Raw genomic sequence first — 7,760 nt, 5'->3', positions numbered from 1 at the left:
CTCCAAATATATTTGAAAATTTCTTATTGGTGATGTCACGTTGCCAATCATCGCTGAGGATGTCCTATTGCACTTCCACTTCCTGATTGATTTAGCTCACTGACCACTAGTCAACTTAGATTCATACTCCTCAACATCTCTCCAGCTTGGCCCCTCCCACCTCAATATCCAAAACAGCACACCCATGGATACCTACGCCCACCTCCTGATACCATATCTAAAAGTTTTCCATCTGGAATTTGTCAAATGCTCATGAATCCCGCAGAACACGGTATTTATCACCATATCTAGATGACAAACCACAGTGTCTGTCAGATTCAGATCGTTTGGGAGCCGTTAAACAAACGTTCACCGAAATGGAAGAAATGAGCCTATGCTGAAAGGAGTCAAGCCCATGCTTATCACCCTTACACATTATCCTGAAGAAAGTTGGGTCTCTACATCCATGTAGCCGGATTACTACCCCCTCCCAAACATCTCCGATATGACCCCCTACTTGCAAAAAGCAAAGATTTTCTCGACTCTCGACCTTCTGAAGGGATATCATCAGGTCCCATGAACCGAGAACATATCCCCAAGACTGCATTTATCACCTCCTTCCGTACAAACCTTCAACTACCCCCTTTTTTTTTTGCATTTATAATGCTGGGGCCACTTCTCTATGTTTCATGGATCACATATTAGGGGACCTCCTCTTTTTGTATGTTACGTAGAGGTCATCCTTGTGTTCTCTTCCTCCAAAGACGAACACCTCCATCATCTATGCATCATGCTTTAGCGGCTACAACAAAACCGCCTTGTAGTCCGGTACATGCAATTGTACCTTTAACACCAGCAAAGTATTGTTCCAAGGGTACCACATCACTCCTGAAGGAGTCCACCCCTTCTTCGAGAAGGTAGCAGCCATTCAGAACTTTCTCATGCTGTCAACTGTCAAAGCACAGCAATAGTTCTTGGGCATGGTAAACTATTGTCAACCATGGCCCCCTTTATGCCTCCTTCAAGGGCAAGCCAAAAGACCTGAAGTGCGTTCCCCTTCAATAAGCATACTTCTGCAACGAAAAGAATGCCCTATCACAAGATACTGCCCTCATTTTCACTCAGCCACATGCACCTCTTCTTCTCTCAAGTGACGTACCAATTGAGGCAGTCCTCGAACAGCTGGTGAAAGGTGTTGGCCTTCTTCAATAGAAAACCTTACTTCTTCAAAAGTATGGTCTTCATTATTCATACAGAACGCAAGCATATGGTGCTAGGTCCCCCTATCTACACTAACATCTCTCCGCCGTGGCTGAATACAATTGTACGCTTCAGCATGTCTCTGGGAAAGTAAATCCTGTTGCTGATGGCCTGTAAAGAAACACATTGGCCGCCATTCACCTGGGATTCGATTAAAACACCTTAGCAGAAGCCCAACAAAAACATCCAAGTACCAAGCATGTAGAACATCCTGTATATCCCTCCATTAGGATGATGTCCCTCTCAATGACTCCAATGCCACCCTCCTCTGTGACGTCAATACTGGTAGACCTACACCTGGGATACCTTCTCACATGTGCTGATAGGTGTTTAATTTCATTCATGGCTTTTTTCATCCCTGCGGCTGTTCTACTGCACAGCTACTAAAGAGAAATTTCATTTGGATTGGCAATACTGGGGATGCTACGTATTGGTTCCATGCCTATACTTCATGCTAAACCTTAAAAGTACATTGACACACTGATTAAAAAGTGGGCACCTTTCACCACCCTCAGTGGTGCTTTGCCCACATTGACGTCGGTGTTGTAGGTCCCCTACCCACATCACAAGGACATCAGTTTTGTTTACCATCATCGACCGCTCCACTCGTTAGCCTGAAGCCATTCCCATGGAAACTGTAAAGTCTCCCTCGTGTAAATCTGCCTTAATCTCAGGATGGATAGTGATATTTGGTATCCCAAAGCATATTACTTATGAAAGGGGTATTATATTCAACTCTCAATAGTCGAAATTTTTAGAAAATCTACTGGTTATCACCCTTCATCAGAAAACCGCATACAACCTTGTACGTAAAGGTATGGTTGAACGTTTTTTCCCTATCCTAAAAGCAGCTTTGATGTCCTGCTGCAACGGCTCCAACTTGTTTACCAAGCTTCTTTGGGTCCTCATGGGACTCAGGACCACTCCTAAAGAAAACCTTGATTTCTTGGCGGCTGAAATGGTGTATGGTGAACTGTTGGTTGTTTCTTCCAAATTTCTATCGTCTACAACCTTTTCTGTCGGGGACGGGATAGTTCGATACAGCCAATTCGCCGCTGAGAATTAGCCACCATAAGCGGGCCTCCGAGGACTGATGGATAGATTATTACGTTTAACCGCCACCTATTCGTCATGGAGGATAACTCACAGCCGCATATAGTGGTTTAATTTCATTGTTTTAATGTATGTTGTCTGATTGTTAAATGTAATGAATACACGATTTATAAAAGGTAGTTTTTTCAGTGTTTAAAACAAAGAATTTCAAATTGTATCTTCAACTAATATGAGTCTAACAACCTCACTAAAGTCTTGAAAATGGAATCAGACATTTTTCTCAACATTGGAAAAAAGTTTCCACACGAAGACTTTATATACCTTTCTGGTAACTTATCCAAGAGTGAGCTAGTGCAAAAAGGAATGAAGTGCCGAATCTGATTTTGCTTTAAAGACTAAAACGATACTTGCTTCGGCCTTTGTGCCACAGAGCAACCTTGACATCTAAACAGAAGCACTCGTAGACTTTTTGCCATAAGAACTGTTACCAATACTAGATTTGTTTGAATTTAATTAAATTCGTGTCTACGATACTCGTGGCAGTTGCCGAAGGGCACTTTGTTTCCCCATGGCATGTAGTCGCAATATGAGGCAATTCTAAATGATGAAAATCGGACAAATAACCTTACAGAGAAGCAGCTAATTGAAAAATTGGTTTTGAACTCGGAGCTAACCTCCCAACAATATGGAAATTCTCAGGAACCTTAATGAAATTACAAAAAAGGAAGAACATTTATGAAACAACTGATAGCGTTGTGCCCACCACATTAAAGCTTATAAGAATATCGAAACGCTGAAGAAGGAATAGAATTTTTTTTTTTTTTTGTTGGGGGGGGGGCGCCTAATATCATGTAAGAATTATTAACTCGTTCATAAACCAATATATGTTTTATTACATCTAATGTATTGTTAAATTGCTCTAGATAGTAGTGAAGATGAAATTGACCAAGAAGGGAAAGTTGTATAGGGAAAACACCATATACACACTATATTTATATTTCTGATAACGAATAGCCCCCGATGGCGAAATGACTCAAGTAGCCAAAAGCTGGGGGCAAACTACAAGTGGCTAATTGTCGGCGATGAATCAGCCGCGGCGAATAGTCATCAATCTCAATCTCCAGCGCCCACGGCACATTGTGGGAAAATTCTACTTCAAGCCACTAGACTTAAAAGTGCCAATCTAAAAAAGCAAATACCAACAGATGTCATTAAAACCACTGAAAAATTTAATAAGCCTCAGTAATAGCAATTTTATGCGTGATTATTTACTCAAGGTCATTTTATAGTTTACTGGTTTTCTCGGTGTGTACTTTCATCCTTTGTTAGACGTTTAAAAATATTTTCTTCTTGAAAAAAGTAGTTTTAAATGCTCTTAATAATAATTCTAAATTGATATTTTTTCTTTTATTAGTTTTCTTTATGTTTTTTTGTGGGGGGGGGGGCCGTTATTCTTTCAAATAATAATAATAATAATAATAATAATAATAATAATAATAATAATAATAATAATAATAATAATAGCATAGTTTCATAAAGACTTTAAAATATAGCATTTTACTCTTGATCAAAAACTATTACCCGAATGGAGATCACACTACAAACGATGGAAAAATAGAATAGGATAAAAGTACTTAATGATTAGGTTCGTAGCAGTTATACAATCATACCGTGTTGCAATCAGGGGAAAATGGCAGACGGATAGGTCATATACCTCCTTGATACATCTATGAAAAAATAGCAAAGAAAATAACACCTTTAGTCTCCTCTTTTTTTTTTTTTTTTTTTTTTTTTTTTTTTTTTTTTTTTCTTGTGGGGGGGGGGGGAAGCCCGAGTGATGAGACCCTGCAGTCTTGTTAAACTGCCTTATAATATGTTGATAACAAGACTGCTCGAAGCCAGCTAATCTGTACTAAAGATGAGCAGTACATTAAATACGGTTACCAGATTCTACAGTAATGGCTGGAATATTTTTCGCATTTGGAACCGCACTGGTATCTATAGAGCAATGTACTTGCGGAGAAAGTAATTCTTTTCAATACTTCCCTTGATATCTCTTATAAAATCTAATTATTTATTCTAATGGATGATGGTCTCCTAATATCCCAGATGGCACTTTTTGTGTGATCGAGTAAACAAACAAGAAAACTAGGCCAAAGTATAGGCTCTGTTACGGATTCTCTAACTAATGGGAAAAAATGAATCTCCGGAAGAGAAAGACATCAAGTGAATGAGTATTTGCATTAAAAAAAAAATAGTGAATTTAGCATCTTAGATTAAGAGTGAACGAAAACCAAAAGAAAAAAAAATCACCAAGGGACTCTCTGAGCGAGCGGATTAAAGAGTAAAGAGTAAAGCGTAAATGGGTGTTGCAATTTGCTGTAAAATAAAAGAATGAACTACTAATTAATCCTTTGAGCAAACCATTTAACGGGAAAATTAGTAATACTTTACGGTTTCAAAGGAAATAGGAGACACAAAACTAGGGAAACGCTTGAAATAAGAGAAGAAAGGAATAAAATCGAATCATAGATAATAGAGTAGTAACAAACTTGTAAGGCCATGGGGTCCACTTGAGATTTCATGACGCCGTAATATTATTTTCTATCTAAACTGCCCCAAGAGTAGAATGAGAGGATTTCCTCAAAACACGCTTCTTCGGTTGGTAATGATAAATCTATATACATGTGAGTTTACTTCTCAATATATATTTTGTGTTGATCTATAAAGTGACCTTCATATATTTCATCTCTCTTTTTGGTAACAATAGACGCCTTTCTCTCTCTCTCTCTCTCTCTCTCTCTCTCTCTCTCTCTCTCTCTCTCTCTCTCTCTCTTGATCATCTGATGACACCCGTCATCTTTATATCAAATCAGAATGACGAAGGTTGTGTTTTTCGCTCTCATCTCATAGAGCTGCTCGGTACGTGATCGGTCCTTTAATGCTGGTTCAAATCAATGACTCGTCATGCCCCTTATTGGACTTGGGCCTTTGATTCCGTGTGTGACAAGCATAGTTAGTAAAGATGGTTTATTGATGCTAGTTATGTTATTCTAAAGGTTTTAGCAGTGGACGTCCATTTGTTTCTTAATATAAGTTTTGGTTTCTGAATCACGGAATAGTTTCGTGATGCAAATTTCAATACTTTATTCAGATTAAGATATCAAATTAAAATATAAATTTCAAAACCCAATAGAATAATCGTTCATAAAATACTTAACAATAATTTTTTATCAGTACTGTTCCATTGAAGAGCACGGAAAATATGTGTCGCTTAAGCTGGTAACGGTATATACTATAAAATGGTCAATATATATTAATTATATTAACACATTCAAACGTAAGGTAATTTACCGAGGTTTTCGAATAATTGTCGATAGATATTCCGAAGTCAGTTTAGTTTAATTCCCTTCCTCTCATTCCCTGTTAAAATGATGAACTGATCATCACCGTATCCAGATGATTATTAGTATTTTATATACGTGTAGCACATCAAATAAAATCATATTTACTCTTATAATTTTTTTCGCTAACCAGAGAAATTAATATTTGATATCAAGATATCTAATTGGCCGTCGTGTAAATATAAAGTGAAAGTCTGTATCAATTATCTAATAAAAAATATATACATGTTTCATAGCTAATGTTTTAGGTTGCTCTGTAGTGAAGTAATAGCTGGGAGCGAAACACTTCATTCAATATTATAAACTCATAATGGAAATTTAAAGTGATTGCTCCGTCAAATGATATTTAATCCCAATGAAAACATTATTATATGTCGGGAATGACTGCAATTAACTTGAAACTCATTTAAAGAGCAGTCAATTCAATTCATGTGTAATTAGACAGAGAGACCGAGCCAAAAAAAAATCAAATCTGCATTGCTGAACAAATGGGCAAATGCAGGATGATTAATTATCGTAATTCATATTTAGTTTTTCGACTCTTGAACTTTTGTGAAGAATTGTATGCAATAATTTCTCTTGCAGCTTGAATTATAATTCAAATTCTTCCTGCAATCATTCAGTTTTGAACATATATATATATATATATATATATATATATATATATATATATATATATATATATATATATATATATATATATATATATATATATATATATATATATATATATATATATATATATTGTAACGTAATTCTAGCTTTTGAGTAATAATTGTAACATATTGCTCTCATATTTTCAAAATTAAAAGTTGCTTTTCTTTAGTGTGCACCAGCCTGCCATCTGTGGGCTGGTAAAGAAGGTATTTAGGTTGTTGTTAATTCCTGCCCCTTTTCTGTTTTCCATGTTATGTTAATGGTGAGTTGGACTTCCACGTGACTGGAATGGGAGTCAAGGTGGAGGGTAAATAATTTTGATTAATAGGAGTCCACATATTGTGCTAAAGAACGCTAGTGCTCATCAGCGGTCTGATAACCGTAATCCAGGATCAATACTTCAGCAGCAGCAGCAGCAGCAATTGGTGCTATTTGGACGACCATAGTTCGCTAGCGTTTGGCCCGGGGAGGCCTGAAAAACAGGTATGGTTTGGTGCCTCTGCTTATCCCTTAGTGAAGAGGGTTGTGTTGTGCTGGGAGTTATGTATCCCTTGGTTTAGGAGGACGGTTTTGTGCTGATGAGCAACTCCAAGGATCGGCAATAGATCGATAGCGTTCTGGACCCTCTGAGGTCTCGTGACAGGTACTGTTAAGGCTTGTCAGAGTATTCCTTGTGCCTTTTTATGTATCCAGTCGACTCTAAAATTATCATTTCATGAGTACCATCGGAGGACGAAATTTCGTTAATATAATGTGTTTTTTTTATATATTTGTGTGTATTTCTCGTTCACGAAAGGTGTTTAGGTAGGTAGGGAATATATGTACTTAACTAGGCTCTAAACTTTCTTATTACTTTTTCTATATTGACAAGTTATTTTGAGATAACGAATGTGGGTGATAGTATATGAATCTTTTGTGCCTCTATACCTCTTACTAGTACTCTTCTCTCTTCCAAATGTTTTCAGTGTGGTATGTTTTCCGTTTGTGTCCTGAAAGTTCTCTTTATTATTTATATAACTGAGTAAATGAAATTAGAGTGTTTTCCAAGTAATTTTCTATTTTGTTTACATGAGCAGCTTTGCCGAGTGTTTGTTTAAATATATATATATATTGTATAATAAATTATCATTGACGTCTCCAAGGTTCTTTTTACCCTCTTTTGGTTTACGATTGTTCTCTATTATTTTCTTGTTTACCAATCTGATGTTTTGGGTGTACTTCAGTAACCTGGTAAAAATAAAGCCGTAAGGCAGTTTACTTGCGGCCACCTTAAATTAAGCAACAAGGCCTAATTGGTATTTGAAGGTCGGCCTGCCGGTAACACTGGCGACCTTGCCAGGATCGAGTAAAAACATTCCGTAGAACTGGTTAATAGTGGTTTTCCAGTTCGGCATCAGAGTAAATAAG

The sequence above is a fragment of the Palaemon carinicauda genome, chromosome 26, assembly GCF_036898095.1.
Source record: "Palaemon carinicauda isolate YSFRI2023 chromosome 26, ASM3689809v2, whole genome shotgun sequence".
Lineage (NCBI taxonomy): Eukaryota > Metazoa > Arthropoda > Malacostraca > Decapoda > Palaemonidae > Palaemon > Palaemon carinicauda.
This window is presented reverse-complemented; position numbering follows the sequence as displayed.